The sequence below is a fragment of the Euprymna scolopes genome, chromosome 39 (assembly GCF_053919585.1).
Source record: "Euprymna scolopes isolate OS-2025 chromosome 39, ASM5391958v1, whole genome shotgun sequence".
In the NCBI taxonomy this organism is placed as follows: Eukaryota; Metazoa; Mollusca; class Cephalopoda; order Sepiida; family Sepiolidae; genus Euprymna; species Euprymna scolopes.
This window is the reverse complement of record NC_136520.1, coordinates 1,255,358-1,281,141: the sequence shown is the minus strand read 5'-3', so window position 1 is coordinate 1,281,141 and position 25,784 is coordinate 1,255,358. Positions and strand designations below refer to the sequence as shown.

At 33.1% G+C, this 25,784-nt stretch overlaps 1 long non-coding RNA gene across 1 annotated transcript; it reads left to right on the top strand.

The window, feature by feature from the left end:
* The first annotated feature begins 7,977 nt into the window (after positions 1-7,977).
* LOC145263604 (uncharacterized) lies at positions 7,978-18,938 on the top strand. The gene is made up of 2 exons (XR_013864581.1): positions 7,978-8,315; positions 18,851-18,938. It is a non-coding gene; the product is annotated as an uncharacterized LOC145263604 (long non-coding RNA).
* The last annotated feature ends 6,846 nt before the right edge of the window (positions 18,939-25,784 follow it).

Sequence of the window (25,784 nt, the reverse complement as noted above, 5' to 3'; positions counted from 1 at the left end):
ACTCTGTCTGCGTACATCAAGGTTTGTGCACAAATGGAAAATGGTAAAATTTTAGGGTCTTTCTTTGATTTTCCATTTAGTTGCACCAACTTTTTCATTTTCACAATATAATCATCCTTTTCTGCTGCCTTATTTATTTCGTCTAGAGTCACTGGTAACTCTCTGATTGTGTTGCACAGTAATCCAGAGAGTTCTTTTTCCTCTGTCAATACAGCTATTACTGTGTCTTCCAAAGGTTCAGCACACTTTGAGATGAGCCTGGACAGTCCATCTGCATGTCCGATATTTTTGGATGAAATGTACTCCATTTTAAAGTTATAATTTAATAGAATTATGCTCCATCGTTGGAGTCTGTTTGCAGTGTGCGTAGGTATGCCTTTTTTAGAGCCAAAAATAGTCAATAAGGGTTTGTGGTCGGTTTGCAAAGTAAACATCCTTCCATGAATAAATCTATGGAATTTTTTAATGGCATAAATAATCGCCAAGCTTTCTTTTTCAATTTGAGAATAGTTTCTTTCAGCCGGCAAAAGTGATCTGGATGCATGAGCTATTGGCTTTGTTGATCCATCTCCAAGTTTATGGAGAAGAACTGCTCCTACTCCGTAGTCACTTGCATCTGATGCAACAATCAATTCTTTCTATGGATCAAAATGTGCTAGAGCTAAATCTGATAGCAGGCATTTCTTAATATCTTCAAACGCATTTTGGCATTCTTTTGCCCAAATCCACTTTTGTCCTTTTTTTAACAAATCATTCAATAGTGCTCTCAACTTATGCATGTTTGGAATATAAATAGTATAATATTGAGCCAAACCCCCCAAAAATTGTAACTGGGCAACATTATTGAGTGCTGGCATCCTCTCGATTGCTTCTGTTCTCTGAGGATCCGGTCTTCTGCCTTGGCTGTCGATAATTTGACCAAGATATTTTATCTGTTTTAAAAAGAATTCACATTTTTCGGCACTTAACTTGAAACCAAATTCCTCGATTCTTTGGAAAACTGCTCTGATGTGTTCCTTATGTTCCTGTACATTTTTACTTTTGACAAGGATGTCATCCAAATATGCGATTACAACATCTAAATCAGCAAGCATCGTATCCATTATTTGCTGAAATAGTGCTGGGGCCACTTTTAATCCAAAAGGAAGTCTTTTTAGTCGGAAAAGTCCTAGATGGGTATTGATACACAAATACTTAGAACATTCTTCACTGACTTTTACCTGAAGGTAAGCTTCCGATAAGTCGATTTTGGAGAAAATTCTACCTCCATTCAGCTTTGTAAAAATGTCTTCAGGAGATGGAAGTGGATAACTATGATCCATCAGACAGTCATTAAGGCATGTAGAAAAATCGGCACATACCCGAATCTTCTTATTTTTCTTTTTAACATACACAGTGGGGCTCGCCCACTCAGAATAGTCAACTTTTTCGACTACACCATTCCTCTGTAGTCTTTTTAGTTCAATTTCAATATCTTCTTTTGAAGAAAAAGGCACATTTCTTTTTGGTCTAAAAACAGGTTTCACATTCTGTTTTAATTCAAAATTTACTTCAGTTTTGGGGCACACTCCTAATCCCTCTGAAAAAACTTTGGGGAATTCACTTTTTAACACTGCCAGAAAATGGTCATTTTGTTTGGAATTTTTCTTTTCCAACGCTCTTACATTATTGCAAAATGAATTTATGGGTAGCTCCCATAAATCAAACAAACCAATCCAATCAATTCCAAAAAGGCGAGAATTTATTCCTGGAACAACTGAAAGGTTTGAGGAAAAAGTTTTCGATCCAAGAGAAACACTGCAATTAAATTCTCCCATGAATTTTAATCGCTCTCCGGAAACACCTTTTGCAATTTTTTGTGTTTTTCTCAGTTTTGGACCACCAATTCTCTTCCAGGTCACTTCGTCGATAATTGATATATCGCTACCTGTGTCTAAAAGTAGCTTCACTGAGTGACCATTTATTTGTGTGTGTGAACGAATTTCCGTTTCCCTCCTTGTTTTATTTCTTCTTTGGACAAGACCACATTTACTTTTGGCTTCCATTTCCGTAAGTAAGCCCGGCTTTAGGCAGGATTGAAACCGCTATCTTCAGACAATTCTCACCTAGAACCATAGAGGTTCAATGTCTCTATCCATTGCGCCACAGGCCCCGACCATGGAAGATCAGATAATAAATAAACGTGGACTTATAAGACCAAAAAATCCAACCTTGATCACCATTCGGGGCCCGTGGCGCAGTGGATAGAGATGTTGAATCTCTACAGTTCTAGGTGAGAATTGTCTGAAGATAGCGGTTTCAATCCTACCCAAAGCTGGCTAGAGGCTTACTTGGCCAAAACGTGGTGAGACGACAACAACTATGGATGGCATTAATTGCTGAGAATGCAGTTAGGAGATTTGGAGTTCCTATCCCATTGCAGTTACTACCTGACGAAGGCCAAAGGAATAGATGACCAAAACGTAGTGAAACAATAAAGAAAGATGAGGATAATAGTCCACAATAAATAAATTAATAATAAATTCAATAATGAATTCCAATTAAATAATATATAAAAAAAATGTTTACTTTTAACAAAATGGCCAAAAAATAAAGGCTTTTGGACAATGGAAATTTCTTATTTCAAAATTGGAACATTTGCACAAACCGAACCTTAGAAATGAATTAGGTCAATTCTTTTTAGCAATAGACAATGTTGTATACTTTTTCTACTCACAGCTTTTTATAGAAAAATAAACTTTTCCGAGCTGAGGTTGTTTTTTGTTTTTTAAATTTTTTTTTTGTCATTGAAAAACCTTAGTGGAGCCACTGTTTACTGTTTTTTTAAGAAAGTAGAAAATACGAATTTGGCCAGAAATTGGTTGTTTATCCAAAGGAGATCCTTGTGGGTTCTTTTTAGAATCCATACGTCGCCAATGTTGTGGTCCGGTTTAGGGGTCACAATATTAAGGTGAAAGAGTCCCGGTGTTCACTATGAGCGGTTAAACTGCATGTGTGCTCTTGATATTCGTTTCCCCATGGAAACAAAATGTGACACAAGGTTCTATTTAATGTAAGCGAGAACCAACTGCCCCCAAAAGGTAGTGCACAGAAATAAAATTGTGTTAGTATAGAAAAGTTTCCTCATCCATTGACTAATAACAATTTGACTAAAAATAAAATTGTGTTAGTATAGGAAAGTTTCCTCATCCATTGACTAATAACAATTTGACTAAAAATAAAATTGTGTTAGTATAGGAAAGTTTCCTCATCCATTGACTAATAACAATTTGACTAAAAATAAAATTGTGTTAGTATAGAAAAGTTTCCTCATCCATTGACTAATAACAATTTGACTAAAAATAAAATTGTGTTAGTATAGGAAAGTTTCCTCATCCATTGACTAATAACAATTTGACTAAAAATAAAATTGTGTTAGTATAGGAAAGTTTCCTCATCTATTGACTAATAACAATTTGACTAAAAATAAAATTGTGTTAGTATAGGAAAGTTTCCTCATCCATTGACTAATAACAATTTGACTAAAAATAAAATTGTGTTAGTATAGAAAAGTTTCCTCATCCATTGACTAATAACAATTTGACTAAAACTGAAATTGTCTAAATATAGAAAGGTTTCCCCGTCCATTGACCAAGAACAATTTCATTTTGGTGCAGTGTTAGAGCAGACATCGCACCTCAGCCACCCGGCCGCATGAAAAGAGTGTGTGCTCTTGGTATTTATTTGTTTCCCTATGAAAACAAAATGGGGATACAAGGTCGTACTTAATGTGGGTGTGAACCAGCTCCCCCAAAAGGGGCACTCTGGTAGCATGCAAAAATAAAATTGTCTTAGTATAGAAAGTTTTCCCCGTCCATTGACTAATAACAATTTGATTAAAAATGAAATTGTCTCACTAAAGAAAGGTTTCCCCGTCCATTTATTGACAAAGAACAATTTCCTCTAGGTGTATCAGAATTTTAGTCAACCCGCCATAACAAACGACTGTTTGAATAGACCCCCCCCAATGTATACAAGCTTATAACAAAATGAAAATGTAATTTCAAACCATAATTTTTATTTCAATAAAATGAGGAAATACCAAAATTTAATATCATTTCACCGAAAAAAACATACAATTTTTTTTTTCATCGGTTTTATTAAAAAAATAAAGTTCACAAAAAACAAAAAACGTAACTTGTGTGGATGTAATATATATATATATATATATATATATATATATATATATATATATATATATATATATATATATATATATATATCTAACTGTGAAAAAATCACTTACTTGTTTCAAATTATTAATATCTGATTGCTTCTAATGTTCCGGTATGAGAATGTAATTATGTTTATATATTATATTCCATGTATTTCTTAAATGAAAGGATTTTTCAACCAAGTATCGCTTCTCCAGGCAACAATTAAAATGCCCGTATGTAAAAAGAATTCTCAGTTTGATATGTACGGAAGTATGGAATGGTAAAACAAAACAAAACGTTTCAATGAAGCGCGTCAAGCGAAGCAAGCATGCCGGTTAAGAAGGATATTCAATTAGGTGCTTAATTAACTGTTAACGCGCCGACATTGACTGTGCATTTCTTCATGGAAGCTACTTGTTCCATGGTATGTTAAGCAATAAGCATTAATAGTATTTTCTGTTAAATTGTGTTCATTCTACGTGGCCATAAAGTGGGTGCTCATTATACGTTAAATTATTAGCGACGATAAGGTGCTACCGTACATACAAAATACACACATTTCATTCATGGATTTTGACCACTCACAGCTCCATGGATCAACAACATTTTTTTTTAATCTCTTAAAGAAATACATGAATTCTTGATTTAATATACTGAAATTCTTATTTAGAGACTGGAAATTATTTTTTTGGTATTATTATACAAACACCGTGACAGCGTTAGGGTTAGGGTTAGGGTTAGGGTTTAGGGTTAGGGTTAGGGTTAGGGTTAATTCGCTGTCACGGTGTTTGTATAAATTTACCATTTTTTTTAATATCGAAAAAAAAAAAAATTGGATAAAATAGGAAAAAATGTTGTCATCGGCCAATATTAAGTGAATTATGTAAACCTTAAATAAGCTTCCACACAAAAAACAAAAAACAAACAAAAAAAAAACGAGAAAATCAACGTGGTTTTTGAAATAACAAAGTTTTAAAATTTGAACATTACAGGTAAATTTCTAAAAAAACGCTTCTTTTTTTGTTTTAAATTTGAATATTTTATTTATTGATCTTTTATCTTCAATTTGTGATGTATAAAACTTTGGTGAGTCAATTAATTATATGAATTTTAATAGACATTTCAAAATGGGTGGATGAATTTCACAAAAAAACGTTTGTCTAAAATATTAAATTTGGTTTATTGGAAAGAGCATAAAATTTCACATTGACTCTGAAAATATCGTAAAAATTGAACCATTAGAAAAATTTTGATAGATTTTTAAAGTTTAAAAATTGAGAAAAATTTAACTTGTAAATTTCAATTGATTTCATCGATAACCTTTACGGAGATGGTCCCAACGTCTGCCTCGTTCTGAGCTCGGGGAGAGGCCGTCGGACGTAGGCGGTGTCGAGGCAGAAAATTACCCCTTCAATAAAGTGCCCAGTTGTTAACTTAGGGAGAAAAAAACCCGTTCCAATAAATAGAATTTTTATTTTTTTTATTTTAAACAGTTCAAATAATTAGAATTTTACAAAATAAACAGTTTAAATTTTTGATAATTCAACAGTTCAAATAATTGGAATTTTACAAAATAAACAGTTCAATTAATTAGAATTTAAAAATAAAAAAACAGTCCACATTAGAATAGTTCCACGTGGTTAGTTAACGCTGTAAAATTCTGTGATTTGTTTCACAATATTTGTAAAAGCATCTGTCTGTGACATATCGCTTATTTTAGGGTTAGGGTAATTTTCTGCCTCGACACCGCCTACGTCAGACGGCCTCTCCCCGAACTCAGAACGAGGCGGACGTCGGGACCATCTCCGTAAAGGATAACCGATTTCATTACGTAAAAAAATGCCGTCATTGAAGCCTCGCGTCGGCGGACGCGTCGCCCACGTCTATACTTTGTAAACACTGTTTTATAAATAATAAAAATAATATTTCTATTATTTTTTAAACAACTTTATTAGTTTTTTTAAAGTATATTCCATAAAGAAAATAAACAACCCACTTTAATAAGAGAAATTACGAGTTTTTAATATTTTATTCGCAGTTTCGTGTTAGGGGTGTCAAAAATTCACCCAAAATTCTGATACACCTACTGCGGCGCACCTCGGTCACTCGGCCGCAAGAGCAAAGTGAATTCTCTTCTGTACGACAACAGAAATGTCTGGCTTACATAGTACAAGACGAATTTATATTATCATGAAAATAGGAATATTAACTACTCCAGAGCATAAACATTAATCAGAAGGTGCTTTTCCAAGGAATTAATAATGAATCAGAACGATAGCAAAAATCGGAAGTCACAATAACTCACGGAACTTGGGAGTAACCAAATAAACAACACGGGTGAGTCAGCCACTGAGTCAGGTTGGAATTCTGTTTGTTCCACAGAAACAGTTATATCTGACTCCACACCTGACGTGCCTAACCTCTTGGGGACGAGGTCAATAAATACACAGGTATCAATTCAAGAAAGATGCTGTCTGTGAAGAAATTTTATTATCCACTTCTTCCTGTGGAAGTTAATTCTTCTTAATCAATTAGTCATTACTACTAACTCTGAAACTTAAGGAAGAAACCAAACAAAAGGAGAAAAATAGGAGAAATAGAATTTATTAAATAAGATATCTATAAAGGAAAAGTTCGTGACCTCTATGGGCTGCCAAAAATGTCCATCTGGCTTACAAGTGTTCTTGTAGTAGTAACCAAAAGGGGGAGAGAGTGAAGGGAAATAGAAGGAAAGAGAGATAGAGAAGGAGGAAGAAAGAAAGAAAAAAGGGGGGAGCACTTACTGGAAGCTTCTGGGCGCCCTCTTTCGAATGGAACATTTAGAAAGTTCGTTTGTTGGGGCTTTTACTTTCTGAGTTTGTGTTGTTTAAAAAGTTCTTTTTGTCAGTCCCTTTCCTGAAAATTCGTTTTCGTAGTCCATTTAGCAAGGGTTGAAATTTCTTGGAGGCAGAATAATTTTGAGTTTTCAAGTATCTTCGAAACTTCCCAGCGGCGAATTTTCTTTTCAAAACTTCAATTATCTTTATCTCGATAATTATATTCAGTTTTCAAGTGTCTTAGAAAACTTTCAGCGGCGAATTATCTTCTCAAACTTCAATTATCTTTATCTCGATAATTATATTCAGTTTTCAAGTGTCTTAGAAACTTTCAGCGGCAAATTTTCTTCTCAAACTTCAATTATCTTTATCTCGATAATTATATTCAGTTTTCAAGTGTCTAAGAAAACTTTCAGCGGCGAATTATCTTCTCAAACTTCAATTATCTTTATCTCGATAATTATATTCAGTTTTCAAGTGTCTTAGAAAATTTCAGCGGCGAATTATCTTCTCAAACTTCAATTATCTTTATCTCGATAATTATATTCAGTTTTTAAGTGTCTAAGAAAACTTTCAGCGGCGAATTATCTTCTCAAACTTCAATTATCTTTATCTCGATAATTATATTCTGTTTTCAAGTGTCTTAGAAAACTTTCAGCGGCGAATTTTCTTCTCTTGGTTCCTTTTTTTTCAACGACTTTAATGTCTCGTCAAGACAGAGTTGTACAACGCCTTAGTAATTTCCAGGCGTCCCTTTTTATCCGAGACCTTATGGGAATACTTTCGACACTTGTTGTCTCGACGACGCCTTGTCCACAACTGTCGACTTAACTCAAAAATATCACACACGTGCTTCCTTCAATTTAGCACGAAAACGTCTCATCCAATCAACGGGCATAAGGGAGTCAGGTGACATAAAAAAATGGGGAAGCTAGGGAAGAGGGTAGGAAAGGGGTTAAGAAGAAAGGAAGGAAGAACCGAGACAGGAGAAAGAAGGAAAGAAAAAGGAAAGAAAGATGGTGGAAGATAATTTCCACAGTCTGTCATCTATTGTCTTCTAAAACTTAAAGATTAAAATACGAAAAAAAAAAAAAAGAAAAGAAAAGAAAACGATAATAATAATTTGATTCAGTAAAAAGATTGGCCTTGTTTCGAAATGATTTATTGTAATCCATCCTCTCATTTTGTGCGAACCTGCTTTCCGGTCGCCATCTTGAATGAAAAACTTACACCTTTCAACCTCGTTCCATTTTAACACATCTTACAATCGTTTCTTTTTTAAATACGAATTGACAAACAAAAAGTAAGTATTACTTGAATTTATTTCATTTTGGCCATTCTTATATATATATATATATATATATATATATATATATATATATATAACAGAGGCGCGTGTTGCCTTTTATTTTTTATATTTATGTCATAAATTATCGAACGTTCCAATTTTACACGTAAACAAAGAATTTGTTCTTAAAAGATATCACACGTAAAGGAATTACAGGATGTCAATTAAATATCTAGTTTTTATATAAAAAGAAGATACTTCTAGGTGTGTCAGAATTTTGGGGGGAATTTTTGACACCCCCTGGCACAAAACTTCGAATAAAATATAAAAAAAAAAAAAACGGTGCAAGTCTATAAATGGTCCACAAGTAAACGAGTAGTTTCCAAGATATGAAGAATTTTACGTAAATTGAGCACCCACACGTTGACGCTCCTCCAACAAAAATTCGGCAAATGTGTATTTCGGCGGCGTAAATTCAAGTTTTACACTAGTAGTGGCCATAAAGTGGGTGATCATTATACGTTAAATTATTATAGAAAAGTGATCCTCCACTTTCTTTAAACTAAGATTTCATCATATCTTGGAAACTACTCGTTTGCTGGAATTTTAAACATTATTTTTGTTTTCAACATCCTCAAAAACTTATAAATGTCTTAATTTTCCAAGTTTTTATTTTTCTATAGCGTGGAAAATCGATTGTCTGCCCCTTGCTGATCTTATATTCCAAACATTCCCAATAGGTGTCGCTAGCAGTGTATCATTCAAAAGCAAGATGGGGTGAAGTTCTTCTTCGATAAAATGTCTCATAATATTTGATTTTCTTAAATAAAAAAACTACTTGATCGATTTACGTTATTTTTGGAATATGACATTTTTATGCACGTACGTACATTATAAAGATTTTTTTCAGATTTTTATAGTAAAAAAGATTACTTGTGAACCATTTATAGACTTGCACCAAAAAAACTCGTAATTTCTCTTTTTAGAGTGGGTTGTTTACTTTATGGAATATAAATATTCTGATACGTTACAACAGAACACCAACCACTCTAATTTGTTTTTTTAGGGGTAATCGAGGTCGCTGACAATACTCAAACCAGGGGCCAATTTACCGTTTGCATGGTATTAACCCCTGAACCCACAAACTACTTTCCGTCATTTTACAGCTTCCGTTTACGCTACGCGCGCGTGGCAGTATAAACGACGGCTTGCTTCAACTAGCAAACTGCCTTCTCACATGGCGTACCAATCTTCCGCGGAAAATTTAAAATTAGATGAAAAAAAAAATAAAGCAAGAAAAGAAAAGCACACCAAGTTGTGTGTGTAGGTGGGGTGGGGGGGGTGTAACTTAATTTTTCTTTTTTTTTTCCAGAACATAGAATTTTCTAATTTTCAAAAATATATTATAGCACTTTTTGGGTGCAAAATTTAAAATTAGCTGAAAAAGAAATAAAACAAGAAAAGGAAAGCACTCCAAGTTGGGAAGAGGGTAATTTAATTGTTTTGTTTTTTTCTTGGAACATAGAATTTTCAAAAAGTAATGCACCTACATTTACTGATTAGAACACCATTTAACATTTTTCAAAGATTTTACTGTTTACATTGGGGGTGCGCGCGCCCCAACACCACACCCACGCCCCCCAATGTAAACAGTAAAATCTTCGAAAAATGTTTAATGGTGTTCTAATCGGTAAATGTCAGTGCTTTACTTACAGAAAAACGGTTAACTAAACTGCAGAAGCACCTATTAAGCCACATAAGTTCTATAATTGAATCCCCCTCCCGCAAAAAAAAAGAACGAAAAACATAAAAATGTTTGGTGCTTATGTTTTTGTAAACCGCATTAAAAACTATGTGAGACGAAAAAAAAAAGGGTCCCCCAATTTGTTGTATTTTTCTTTAATTGTAAGTCATTAAAAAATGTCAGTCCATAATTTTTTCCACCCAAAAAGTGCTATAATGTACTTTTTGAAAATTTGAAAATTCTATGTTCCAGGAAAAGAAAACCCAATTAAATTACCTCCCTCCTCCCCAACTTGGAGCGCTTTCCTATTGTTTTATTTCTTTTTCAGCTAATTTAAAATTTTCCGCAGAAGATTGGTGAGAAGGCAGTTTGCTAGGTGAAGCAAGCCGTCGTTTATGCTGCCACGCGCGCATAGCGTAAACAGAAGCTGTAAAATGATGGAAAGTAGTTTGTGGGTTCAGGGGTTAATACCATGCAAACGTTAAATTTGCCCCCGGTTTGATTATCAGATTCATTGTCAGCGACCTTGATTACTCCTAAAATACAAATACCAAATTAGAGTCGGTGTTCTGTTGTAACGTATCTGAATATTTACCGAATATACTTCCAAAATAAACTATTAAAGTTGTTTAAAAAATAATGGAAATATTTTTTATTAAAAAAAAACTGTTTACAAAGTGCCTGCGCGCGTTCATGCAGCCATTTTTTTTTTACGTAATGAAATCAATTTAATTTTACGAGTCATATTTTTTCAATTTTTAAACTTTAAAAATCTATCAAAATTTTTCTAATTGTTCAATTTTTACGATATTTTCAGGTTCAATGTGAATTTTATGCTCTTTCTAATAAACGGAATATAATATTCTAGACAAGCGTTTCTTTTCAAATTTACTCCCCCCATTTTGAAATGTCTATTCAAATGAAAATAATTAATTTTCTCACCTCAAATTAATATATCACAAATTGAAGATAAAAGATCAATAAATAAAATAAGCTAATTTAAGACAAAAAAGATTAGTTATTTGCAAATTTACCTGTAAAGTCCAAAGTTTAAAACCTTTTTTTTAAAAAACCACGTTGAATTTTTTTTTAAGTGAAACCTTATAATCTTGTCATATTGTCCAGAAAATTTTGTACAATTACAACAATTTTTTTATATTTCATTCAATGTTTTTTTTTGTTTTTTTTAGATATTTAAAAAAAAAAAATCACGCCAAAGAAGAAATAAAATATATAAAATAAAAAACTCATATATTGCTTTGAGAGAAGAAAAAAAAATTCGAAAATTCGTGGAGTGTTTTTTTTTAAAGGCAAAATCTGATAAGTAAAATGTTATTTTTCATCTACGGTGATCCATATTTCACGCGCAAGGCTTGACGGCTCACGCATATATGTTGTTTTTATGTTTTGTATCCCTTTATCCATCCGTATTTCAAAACAAGAAGAAAGCAAGAAACACTGGCTTGCTAACACCGGTTAATGCTTATGTAATAGCAGTCTTTCCAAATGGTTGTTTAAAAAATTTTTTTTATTTAAAAAATACATGGAATATAAAATATAAATATGGACAAATTCTCATAAATGAAGAATAGAAGCATCCATTGATTAGTATTTTGTATAGGTAAGTGATTTTTTTTTAATTCATATATATTTATTATATTTAGATTATTTTTTTTTTTTACATGGTGCTCACCACTTATCAAGGCCCAGGAGCCACTCGGGGATAAGAGTTATTGTGTGTACAGTAATCAATGGGATAGTATCGTAGTAATAGTTAGTATTGGAGATTTGATAAGGTGTCATTACTTAAGGAGTTGGTTCATCAGGAATTTGTTTGTGTTGGACTTGAAGACATCCAAGTTGAAGTCAGGGGGGAAACAGGCAAGTGGCAGAGAGTTCCACAGGCGTGCACTTCTAAGAAAGAAGCTTTGTTCATGGAATCTACGTTTTGATTTAGGCACTGATAAAGAGTGGGGAAAATTATTGACAGTGATTTCAGCTAGTCGGGTGTTTTTCATGAAAGAACCAGAGAATGGAGCTCAGACAAGCACTTGCCATGGCAATAACGATAAAACAGAGACAAGCTCGAAACGTCTCTTCTGTGGGAGAGAGGTTGCAGGGAAGAGGAAAGGGCATCCCCCACGAAGCCATGAAGTCTATTTTGTACTCTGTCAAGGCAGGATAGGCTGTTTTTAGCAGCTCCTGCCCAGATGTGGCAGCAGTACTCCATCTTTGGACGTACTTGGCTTTGATATAGATAAAGAATTGCATATCTTGTATATTTTCCGATAAAACCTTTTATTATTTTTTAAAGTTTGGTCTTTGCTCCTTTTATTAAAAAAAATTAGGGTTTTATTTAAATTATTCATATTGTTATAAGCTTCGAAAGATAGAAAGTCTAATTAATCATTTCTTTTATAATGGCGACTTCTCACACTCCTACTTATGCACATATTAAACCGTGCTGAAATAATAACATTATTTAGAAAGCCATTCTTAACATGAGAGGGCAGGGTGTTTTGTAACTATTCTGTACTTTCATCTAACAATTCAATAAAAAAGATATGATAAAACTTTAATTTAACTTTAAAATACAATTTTAAAACAGTGTGGTTCAATAAGTGCACAATCACCAAAAATAAATTGCTTTTAGTACTTATGCATTTATGTACCTTGCCGAAATAATAACGTGATTATTTAGAAAGCCATTTTTAACATTAGGAGGGGGGTGCTTTTCTGTACTTTTACATGAGAATTTTATATATATATATATATATATATATATATATATATATATATATATATATATATATTAAACTTGAATTTATTATATACTAGCGGGGGGGGGGGGTACCCGGCGTTGCCCGAGTGTTTGGAGGTGTGTGTGCTCGGGCGGGGGGGGGGGTTATCAAAACATAAGAATAAGCGAAGTAAAAAAACAAAACAAAACAGAAAAACGACCGTTAAAACTTATCTGAAAAATAAAGCGGAGGTACCCGGGCGGCGGGGGGGAGTAATCAAAACACAAGAATAAGCGAAGTAAATATTTTTAAAAGTTAAAACTAATAAACATTGAAAAAAAACACAAAAAACTAACGTAAGGCAAACGAACGATGTTAAATGTAAAAATCGGAAAAACAAACAAGAAAACAGAAAAACGAACATTAAAACTTCTGTAAAGAATCTGAAAAATACCCCCCCCCCAAAAAAAAAACGTGAAAAATAGCTTAAATAAGCCTGTTTCAATATTGAAATCTAAAAAATCGGTGAGTACCCGGCGTTGCCCGGGTGTTTTTGGGTGTGTGTGGTCAGTCGGGTTGGGGGGTGTTAATGAAAATCTAAGAATAAGCGAAGTAAAAAAAACCCAGAAAAACGAACGTTACGTGAAAAATGGCTTAAATAACCCTGCTTCAATATTAAAATTTAAAAAATCGGAAAAAAAGACATTTCACACCACGATTCGAACCTAAAACGTTTAGATAATGACCCAGCGCTCTAACCAACTGACCTAACATGACGTACACAAAATTAGATAATTTTTTTTAATCTTTAAACTAAATCAGGTTACGACGTCTAATAACGCATGCGTAGAAGCAAATTTGTCATGAGAGGACGGTTTTTGCTGACCCCCCCTGTAGAAAAGTGCTGATTTTAGGGTGAAAAAATGAACGTTTTTGGCCAATTTTTCGATATTTGTCGGGCGAAGGATGGGGCTTTTATATGAGACCAAATTTGTGAATTTTTGTTTTGTCTGTCGAAAGTTTTTAGCAGACACACTAACATACACACATACATACATTTTCGCTTTTATATATAGAGATAATATATAGTAAAACTAGAACTTAACTTGAAAATACTATTTTGAAAATGGTAAAATAAGTGCATTCTTATAATAAATGTATTTTTCTTTTTGTTTTCGTTTTGTAAAAGCAATAACAAAAAAAATCATTATCCGTCTTTCTCAATTACTAATTAATTTGTTTTTCATTCGATAGGATTACAATTTAAATATAAACTTTAAATCAATCGAATGTATTCAAATCGAATTTCGATAATAATTCTGAGAAAAATAAGTTAAATGATTTACATGTCATAAGTGAGTTAGTGGTCGGTTTTCCTTTGAACGTAGATTCCATGATCAAAGCTTCTTTCTTAGAACTGCACGCCTGTGGAATTGTCTTCCGTTTTCCTGCTTTCCGGCTGACTACAATATGGCTGTCTTCAAGTCTAACGTAAATAAGTTCTTGATGAGCCGTTCCATATAAGTTATCAAATTTACCAAATTTTCATTACTAATGATTACTATATTGTCCAATTTCTACTGTACACTCTTTAACCCTTATCCTTGAGTGGCCTCTTGGCTTTGATAATGTGGTGATGCCTATGTAAAAAAAAAACAAAAAAAAACTTGCTAAACCTAGTGACTTTCCTGGTTTTGGTTTTATACCTTTTATCAAAAATGATTTTCTTATGTATCTTTTGAGAAAGGATGGAACAAGCATGAGCGACTCGAATCCGTTAAACTGATATCAGATAAAAACATTGCATTTATATAAAATATTTACTTACTAAACTGGACTTCCTGTTTTAGTTAAAAATAATCAAATTGGCATGAAAGAAAATCTGTAAGCTTTTCTACACATTTAAAAAAATATATTTTTTTGCATAAAATAATAAAATGCTACATGTTTATTTAAATTAAACGGAAGGACGGAGTAAGTATTTTGCCCAATGTTGCCCGAGTGTTTGGAGGTGTGTGTTGAGCAATATAAAAAAAGTGGTAGTATGCAGGCAGGCTCGAACCCATATGGAGAAGGAGGAAAAGAAAGTGAAAAAAAAATGTGACGTGTTTGCTGTCGCATCCATCACCAAACTGGAAGTGACATAGGTTTAAATTAAGGCTAGTGGTGACTTTCAAAAATATCGGCAAAAAAAGCGACCCCTTCCTGTAGACAAGTGCAAGGTGAAGGAATTAATGTTTTTAGCTAATTTTTCGATATTTGTCGTCCATAGGGTCGATCTTCAAAAATGATACCAATCTTGTGAAAAATATGTTGCCTCTGTCAAAAGTTTTAGGCAGACTACATACATACATACATACATACATTTAAACAGGCAGGTGAGGTTTATATTATAGATTTCTTTTGTCTACAAAAAATCCATTCCTTATTTTTAAATACAAATATGCTTAAATTAATCAGCCAAAACTAAGCTAAATGTGGCGCCAAGATAGTTTACATTTTCAAATACAAATATCAAACTTCCAAGGCAGCCAAAGTAGTAGTCAAAGATCAACAAATATTTATCGGATGTGGAATTACAAAAACAAATTTATTATATTTTCATATTTCTTCACATGAAATTTATACAAAGTAATTATTTTCACTTAAATTCAAATGCATTAAAAATATATTCAAGTTAAAATGTAGTCATTCAATTCTAACAGATCAAATATGCAGTCCATACTGTAAAACCTGTGTTGGATAACAGGGTTCTGTATAACTTGAAGGTGTGTATGGCGAATTTATATAAAACAGATGTATAAACGAGGTTACCAAAGTGTGTATATGTTATATAGTGTCATGAAATTAAACTGGTTTCTTGTCAGGATTCAACTGTCATTATAATCTCCACTTCATTTAGTCCAGATCTCCAAACTTAACTCACCGCCATCTTGACATCAGGTCTTTCATTACGTCATTTTGGTGTGTAGATTTTGATATGCAAATTTCTGCATATCAAACTACATCCCCCTGATCCTCAAAGATCACATCAGCTGCTCAGTCTCCTGCTAATCTCTACCCTAGCCAATCGGTCCCCTGCTTGTTTCTACCCTAGCCAATCGGTCCCCTGCTTGTTTCTACCCTAGCCAATCGGTCCCCTGCTAGTCTCTACCCTAGCCAATCGGTCCCCCTGCTAGTCTCTTCCCTAACCAATCGGTCCCCTGCTAGACACACAGCTATCCCTCACTAACCAGCTAAGCACACCGAATTTTTTTTATTTAAAAACGACTTTTAAAAAAATCTGATTCGAATTGTACTTTGATTAAAATAGCTCTTGTTTAAGAGCAACAACTTTTTTCTTTTCAAATACAACCGAATTTCAGAGTCAGGCACTAGAATTGGCATTCAAACTTCTGTAAAACAACGAATTTTCAAAGTTCGACTAGCATGTGCATATAAAAAATTCTCCATAGCTCGACAAATTATCACCAAGTCTAAGCTTTGAATATATATTTAACTTCTCCATAGTATTAAATTTCGCAAAGTGCAGCTTTTTAATATGTATATATATTATCGATAGAATGATGAATTTTCACTTTGACTTTCAAATGTGCATTTAACATTTAAACAAATAATCTTATGTTAACAAAATATCGTTTAACTTTTGCCCGAAGTATATTGAAATATTTAAAGCATGTTACATTTAAATGTTATTAAACATTTTATATTTTTTTATGAAAATAACTACCAGTTAAGTGTTTAAATAAACATACATGTATTTTAAATTATCCATAGCATGGCGAATTTTCTCGTTGACTTCTGAATGTGACTCGAACATTTAACCAAATTGTCTTCCAATACATTCACTTCACAAGTCACAATGACAATTAAAAGAGAAAATCCAACGAATCCTACTGGAAGTTTTTAAAATTTGATGCCAAATCTCTAGACACTTAATTTTTAAAATGTCAATGTGAATCATTTCAATCTTTCTCCTTGACACCTCCAAACCTCAACACAACCCATTCTATCTTTCTCTTTTTTCAATGCTGTCAACTTTAAAATTTCGGCGTGTATCATGTAATTCCCATTCTATCGACACTTTCAATTTTCAAAAATTTTTGCCAGAATAACTTGCAATCTAATCAAACTGGACTCTTGTCAGCATTCAATAGTCGTTATAATCTCCAATCTGTTCAGGTCGGTTCTCTAAACTTGACCTACTGCCATCTTAACTTCAGGTGTTTTATTACATTATTTTTGTGTGTAGATTTTGATATGCAAACTACTTCATATCAAACTACATATACTCGTCTCTGTTATGTTTGTTGCGTGTGTGTGTGTGTACATTTTTAACGCATGTAATAAAGAGACATGCATACCTTCAACAGCAGTTCAACAAATGGGGCATATCACGTTTTATCAACAAACATTTTCCTTAAAAACAAAGGGACGGAACATCTCTCTGAGGAATTATGTCTTGCCAAACAGGAAAATATTACCTTCATTCATTGGGAGATCTTGGTTGAAGAACTGGCTAAAGCTGAAAGGAGCATTCCTTCCAAAGAAACAACCAAAAGTCTCCAGTTATATTTTTGGACAGCTTTTATTCCGAATGTTTCCCTGTTGGAAGATTGCACACAGATCCTTATCCTACATTTTTGCTATTTCCTTGCGCCCGATATCTTCCACAGCTGAACGATTCTCATCCAACTGAGAACTGGCCTGTCCCTTCTTTCTCTAACTCTGTCTTTTTTAACCCCTATCTTTGCACGTATATATTCAAACTAGTCCTTGCTATGACGTTATTCAACTCATATCTTTTAACATGTGATGTTTAATTACGTTTTTCTATCTTATTTTAAAAGCTACATTCTTTCATTGATTGTTTTAAAATTAACCTAAATATTTTACTAAACATTTTTTCAAAATGTTAAAAACTTTTTTATGATAATAGTTGATTTTCTAAATCGACTATCATCAAGGCAACTCGATGTCACCCCAGCATAATCTAACACCTTTTTCTCATGTACTTCAGCAGGCAATAAGCTAAAATAATAAAAACTATTATTATTATTATAACTTCTTCTCGGAGATAATAAAGTATCTGTGTTTTTAATATTATCTAAATTTGTTTATCGTAAACTATAAAAATGGGGATTATGAAAAAGCCATTTATTTAATGTATTTGACTCGTTAATAAAATAATGAAAGAAATATGATTTTTTACACTAAAGATAAATTCTTTGTGCAATTTTTAATATTATCTCAGTTTTTTTTCTGTATATCATATAAAAGATTGAGATTATGGAAAAATATATTGTTTCCCACTAATGAAAGATTTATTATTTAAAATAGAAATTCATTTTATTACTTGTTCCGTATGTAAAATGTAATCATATTTTAATATTTAGGAAAATTTTGGGGACATAAAAAGGAGTATAAATAAAGACTTAAATGTTTGATGTTTACTTACAACGATGAAGCACATCTCTCATTTAACCCCTTCAAAAATAAGTGTCTATATCTGATGGCCATTTACAAATGTTTTCTGTGCAAAAATATAGGAAATTCATCATTGTTGCAGAGTTTTTTGGGGTTTTTTACACAGTGATCACCACTTATCAATTGCAGAGTTTTAATGCTTGAAGAGTTGTCTCCCTTTGACGGTTCCAGATTGTGCTTATTTTCAGTGATATAAGGGCTTAGAGAACTTATCTCTTTTGTGTGTTTAGTTATGGCGTGTGCTTTGGGCGTTGGGTAACTCGGAGTTGTTTCCCTTTGATTATATATAAAAACACATGTATGTAACGTGTTCCTCACTCTTTGTTGTAAACATGTGAATAAACAAGATATGTCTTTTTACGTTTGTGTATAAAGGCTAAGAAAATGTTACATTGTTAATTAATTTGTTTTCTTTTGCCATTGTTGATATAACTTCCAGTATGAAGTTATTTCAGGAAGAAATGTACATTTTCTTTATTTATTTCATAATTAATAAAGGTTATTAATTGACCCAACAAAAACATGTATGACAAAAATTTATTATCTTGGAATGTATCTTTATTTTTTTATATTTGCAGAATCTCTAACAATCAAAATAAATGCACAAACAAACTCGTTATTGGATTTGAATATGCGTTCATTACTTTGGTATCTTGAATATGACAATGACTTAAGAAAAAAATGTTTAAAAAATATATTGATGTAAATTCAATAAAGTTTTAAGCTTGCAAGGAGGGAATTTTTTGTTAAATGTAATGTATTAACTTTATTTTTATCAACTCGCATATGTTAATAATATATTGATTACAAATTTTATTGTCAAGTGTATATGTATTTTTCCCCAAAAGTATCTGCAAGTTGGTTAAATTATACTAAATTATTTATGCAACCAACATTTTTAGACATTACATCAGTTGAAAACCTAAACAAGCATTCTACTAATAGTGAAAATGAAAATTATGGAGCCGCGAGAAGGTCAGTTTTGATGAATAATCTAATAAAATACTTTTCAATAATCTTTATTTTGACCAAATTTTGAGAATCCATTTGATGTGTTTGTTTCGGAAATGTGGCAAAATATGGGAGAAAAAAATTATACTAAAAATTTCTCAAATATTTCGACTTTAAGAACAGATGTAAAATCTGATTCTGGAAAGAAGTCATATTCTTGTGAAATATGTCAATATTCGTTTTCAAGTAAATCTAATATGGTGAAGCATAAGCGAACCCACACTATAAAAAAAACACATTCTTGTGAAATATGTGGTTCTTCTTTTACAAAGAAATCAAATATGTTGAGGCATATGCCAACACATACAGGAGAGAAACAATATTCTTGTGAAGTATGTGGCTCTTGTTTTACACAGAAAACAGATATGGTTAGACATAAACGAACACATTTACCAGATAATCCATATTCCTGTGAAATATGCGGCCGTTCGTCTGCAAGTAAACCTGATATGGTGAAGCACAAGCGAACCCATACTGGAGAGAAACCACATTCTTGTGAAATATGCGGTTCATTGTTTTCAGAGAAATCCAATATGCTGAAACACATGCGAACACATACTGGTGAAAAACCATATTCTTGTGAAGTATGTGGTTCCTCTTTTACACAGAAGCATACCATGTTGGAACACATGCGAACACATACAGGAGAGAAACCATATTCTTGTGATCTTTGTGGTTCCTCATTTACGAAAAAACACCATTTGTTGCAGCATCTAAAAACACATTCTAGAAAGAAACAATATTCCTGTGAAATATGTGGCTGTTATTTTTCACGAAAAGACTATATGTTCAAACATATGCGAACACATACTGGAGAGAAACCCTATTCTTGTGAAGTATGTGGCTCTTCTTTTACACAGAAACCACATATGTTGCAACACATGAGGACTCATACTGGAGAAAAACCATATCCTTGTGAAGTATGTGGTTCATCTTTTACACAGAAATCACATCTATTGTGCCATATGCGAACACATACAGGAGAAAAGCCATATTCTTGTGAAGTATGTGGCTCTTCATTTATACAGAAAAACCATTTGTTGCACCATACACAAACACATACATAACATGTCTTATGTACAACATGAAAAAAATGGAATCTCTGTCATTCCAGTAATTAAAGGAGCAACTGGACGCATGAGAATGAATTTAAAAAATTACCTAATCCTCCACCTGATAAACTAAATGCAAGAGAGATTCAAATAATTGTACTTAAAGGTACGGTCAAACTTTAAAATATTTCACAGTTAGAATATATGAGCAGGTGACTGTTTGGCATCCAGTAGGATACACTCTCCTCAAGTTGACCGAACTGATAAGAAAATTGAAAAAAAAGAAATACAACCATATTCTTGTAAAATATGTGTGTTGGATATTAAACCACACAACGGCCAGTGATCTAGTTAAAATAGTTTATATTAAGAATTATTGTTTAGAGAAATAAAATTGGTCGCTGGAATGTAAAAATAAGTTTTAACTAAAATGTTTACAAAAATTAGATTAGCTAAATATAAACAAAATATAGCAGATTGACCTTGAGCAGTTGAGTACGAGACCATAGATCATGCTTTAATGAGATGTGTCGTCGAATCACTTATGTCACCAGAACTCACGAATGAGATGTCCTTTTGAAGATGATGTACCAGAACTGACTGGTCAAAAGATTAGAGTTGAGAGTCTTGGAGTTGTTGGCAAACTGTGCCAACGTGCATTGGTATGAGCTCCGAAACTGGGAAGCGAGGCTAGACAAAGACAAGTATGTAGACATGTAAAGCAGGCTCTGGAAACAAAGAAATCTGAAATAAATTTCTATGTATAAAATATAAATTTTTGTCCTGTGGTTCAAAATCAGCATGTAAAGAAAAGTTTCAGGTATGTGTCATTGATCTATTGTGTTCATATAATGTACATCGCACAGCAGCCCAACAGTTAAAGACAGAGGACCTTGACAAAAGGTATGAAACTTCTCATAGATTTTACACAGCTATGTAATATAAACACTTGATAACTCGCTATATAACCTATACTTTTTGGTACTCTGGCTGTATGTTACAGGAAAAATGGCTGTGCCTTTACATGTTAATAAGAACATTATATACGTGAAAATGAGATTAGAATAAGCCGAGGCTCGAACCTTGTAAGCAAGGTTAAGAAATAGAATGTTAGAAAACGGAATGTTAAAAAGGTCTATTGTTAAATTCTATTATAAAATAGTTAGATATTGTTTATATTGTAAAAAGAATTGATTGTTCATTCTTTTATGAAATTTAATATTGAAAATGTCAGCTAAAAAGAATGAGCAATACAAATTAAAAATATATTGTTAAAAATAGGTTAGGAGAGGATTCTTTGTTGGAGAAGTGTGAATTGGTCATGTTTTGGGAAACATACTTCTGACGTCATAGCAAAAGGGGGCTTCTCAATATAGGAGCTAGAGAGAGATCAGGGCAGAAGAGCTGGCAGAGCATGTCTGTTAGTCAGCAGAAATCAGGAGAGTCAGTCAGTTTGCAGTCAGTGGTCTGCTGCCCTTTTGGAAGCGAAAGGTAGAAGATTAAACTATGTGTAATGAAAATTGAGTCACGGAGATGAGCTGCATGTGCGAACTCGAAATCCGAGCGATGGGAGACAAGAAGGTGACGAATCAGCAGGTTCGATTGCGCATTAATTTGCATAAATGAGATAATATAAGGCCGGGAGTTAAGATGTTTGGGAGAGTCGAGCCATTGAGTTCTCGAGAACCGGATGGAACCTGGTTAGAGTGGAGAGTGCCGCTGAGAATCGAATCAAGGCTTTTTTTTTCGATTAGACTATGTAGATCCCAAATGTGAATCATTGGCGTCATTAGTATTCAACCGATCCAATGAATAAAGTATCATCTTTGTGTTTTTGTAAAACTGTTGTCATGTGTTATCTTTCAACACTCAAAAGGTAATGTGTTAAACATCTTAGAATTAACATTTTGTAACCCTTCCAAGAATATGTATCTCGCTAATATATGTTATAAGAAACATCCCAGAACTGTATACATGTCTTCTCTCCATCATCATCATTCATGTATTATATGGCCCCAATATAAGTCCCGTGCCATCTCTTAAACACTACACAACATATATAACATGTGACTCTCCTTTTTTACGCATATGCAAACACATACAGGATAGAAAACATTCTTGTGAAATATGTGCTTCGTCATTTACACTGAACAAATCTTTATGGCAGCATATGTGAACACATTTGAAGGTATGGATTACTAGACACCATATTCGAGTGTTTCCCCCATCAATATATTGGGCCAGCACAAATCTTACCAAATCAATGTGCAAAATCATTCAGCAAGTCAGACTATTTTGAATGTCCTATGTGTGACATCCAAATCTAGATATTTTTTATGAACTGGTGTTGAGGGACAATAAGTGATACAAAGGACTGTCAAAACGTACATTAAATACTCCAGACACTATGTGAACTCAGGGCTGAATTTTTGTGTAACACAATATGAACTGCTGCATGAAAACAAAATTTAGATGAACTGGCACACTCTTCATACAGCTTTGCCCAATACCCAAACAGTATGAATATAAGAAAATTGTGGAAGACCCCTTATAGTCAATCTCATTCTAGGTACGTGCATTAATGATGGAAGACTTATAAGGTACATAGTTATGGAAACCAGTTTATTATAATTTTTTGTAGGTTTCTGATTACATTTTGATTGTATTTGAAAGATTAAAGCCTAAAGCTAATTCCCAAAAAGAACAAATATTTTTATATGTGAAAAAAAGGTTATAAAGAAAAATATTTTCTTGCTGACATTCGGAAAGTGAAAAGTTCAGTTAAATTTTGAAGATAAATAAATTTCATTGTAAAAATCTCTTAAACGATAAATATTAGTTTTTAAAGACTATAAGCCTCAAGATATTGAGTTAAATAAAAAAAAAACACCTCGTTGTTACAAAGAAGTAGCTTACTTAGTCCCCAAAAGTGAGAGATTTTGGCTTTGCATAATAAAAACAAACAGTAATTCATCTTGTTTGAGTTCGACGAAAGCCCAATAAAGGTCAAAAGTCAAAAGGCTACGTCGGGTAGTGGTTTTCTTTTTCCCCCCAGTCGTGCACCCGTGGATATTTGTATGATTTTTATCATTTTTTAATTTAATTATTTTTGTGTGTTCCTGCTTTTAAATTTAATTTTTTAATTTATTTTTCAAATTATGTAAACATTATATTATGCTGAAAATTACACGTTCATTCATGGAAGGAAAATATTAGAAACTTACATATAAAAATCATGCTAAAAGTGTTATATTAAAAAAGTGCAAATATTTTTTGCAATAATTTTTCTGTGAAAATAATAAACAGTGCTTAATTTACTGCATCGTTATTGTTATATCGGTATATCATTAGTCCAAGAAATTATTTTTTCTTCGAGTTATATCGATGTCATTAATATGGACTTTAGGGGTTTTTTTGTAATGTTCCTGAAAACAATATTTTTTTTATTACAATTTACGATAAATTCGTTCATTTTTTTTCTACTGAAATCATAACTTTAGTTTTTGTTTAAACAAAATAATTTATTTTCACTAAAGTTTAAATAAAAATAATGGCTTCAGTATATTCCATGACTATCTATTATATAAAAGGGACTTGTGTGTGTATATTTGCTAAAAACTTCTCTCACGTCACGTACCAACTTGGCATCGTTAGAAAGAGCAATCTCTCAGACAAATATCTTAAAATTAGAACAAAAATAGTCAGTTGTTTCACGCAGAAATTACATTTTATTTCAATGGGGTGTCACCTAAAATCGTGTCTTTCTAAATGCTTTAAACATCTGCGCTAGGTGTATCAGAATTTTGGGGAAATTTTTGACACCCCTAACAGAAAATCGCGAATAATATATTAAAAAAAAAAAAACTTCGTAATTTCTCTTTTTAAAGTGGATTGTTTATTTTCTGTATGGAATATACTTCCAAAATAAACTATTAAAGTTCTTTAAAAAATAATAGAAATATTATTTTTTATTAAAAAAAAAAAAACAGTGTTTGTTAGAATAAATTTGGCTCTTCTGGAAATAAAGGATCGTAGTTATTCTCCTTGGTCGGAATTAAGGATTCCGCCATATTGATTTCTCGAAAACACGTGTATATTTGAAGTTGATAAAACCTTTACGAAAGGCATTCCTGTTTACTCTTCTTTTATCTCTACTTATCATTTCAATCTTGTAAACTTATATAAAAACAAAAATGGACAAACTGCGTCCGGACAGATTTAACGTAAAACGAACAGCTCCATGATTTCTCCATTGCCTATGACCTCACTCAGATTGTTCAGGAACCCACCCGTGTGCCCGACAATGACGGCCAGTATGCGAGCCTACTAGACCTTTTTCTCACAACTTGCCCTGAACTATGTTCAGTTTCTGTTCTGTCGCCTCTTGGATCTTCCGACCACTCTGTTGTATCAATTAAGATAAAAATTAAATATAATAAGTCCCCAGACGTACCTCTCCATCGTACAGTAAGGCTGACTGGGATAGCTTCCGTGCATTTATATCTGATCTACATCTGCATTCCATGTTTAAAAAGGATGTGTCCTCTATAGTATTAGACCTGACTGAATGGTTAATTGTAGGTATTGACCATTTCATACCCTCTAAAAAGTTTTAGCAAAAACCTAACAGCCAGCCATGGTTCTCTCCAGAATGTGCTGCTGCCATTGCGCACAGAAATCACTTTTTCCACTGCTTCAAACGTAATAGATGTATGGAAACTAAAGCCGTTTTCAGGACTGCCAGCAACCATTGTAAGAAAGTAATAAGGAACGCAAGAGAGTTGTATGCTCAATCTGTTAAGTCCAAAGTAGCGGAGCAGCGGCTTGGTTCCCACCAGTTTTGGCAAATAGCAAACAGAATCCTGAACAGAAGCGTGTGCTCCATCTCAACTATTATCAATGGACCTGAGGTAATCTCGTCAGCATCAGACAAAGCCAAACTCTTTGTCAAGAACTTTGCAGCTAATTCTACCCTTTGCGACCAAGGCCGCCAACCCCCAATATTTCCTCCTGTATCAGAAAACACGCTATGTGATATACGTATATCTGTACGTGATGTTGCCAAGCTTATCAAAAACCTTGATTCCAGTAAAGCAACTGACCCTGACGGTATTCCAATCATAGTACTCAAAAAACTTCAACCTGAACTAGCGCCCATACTTACAAAACTGTTTAAACGTTGTCTTAAGGAGAATAGTTTCCCATCACCCTGGAAAATTTCATCAGTATGTTCTATATTTAAGAATTCAGGTGATCGCTCATGACCCTCTCAGTACAGGCCAATAAGTCTCCTGTGCGTCATGAGTAAGTTGCTAGAATCTGTGTTAAATACAAAATTAATCAACCATATCAACAAAAATAACCTTCTTAGTGAAACTCAATATGGTTTCCGTTCTGCTAGATCTACATTAGATGTGCTTACAGTTATATCACATAGGATTAGCAAATC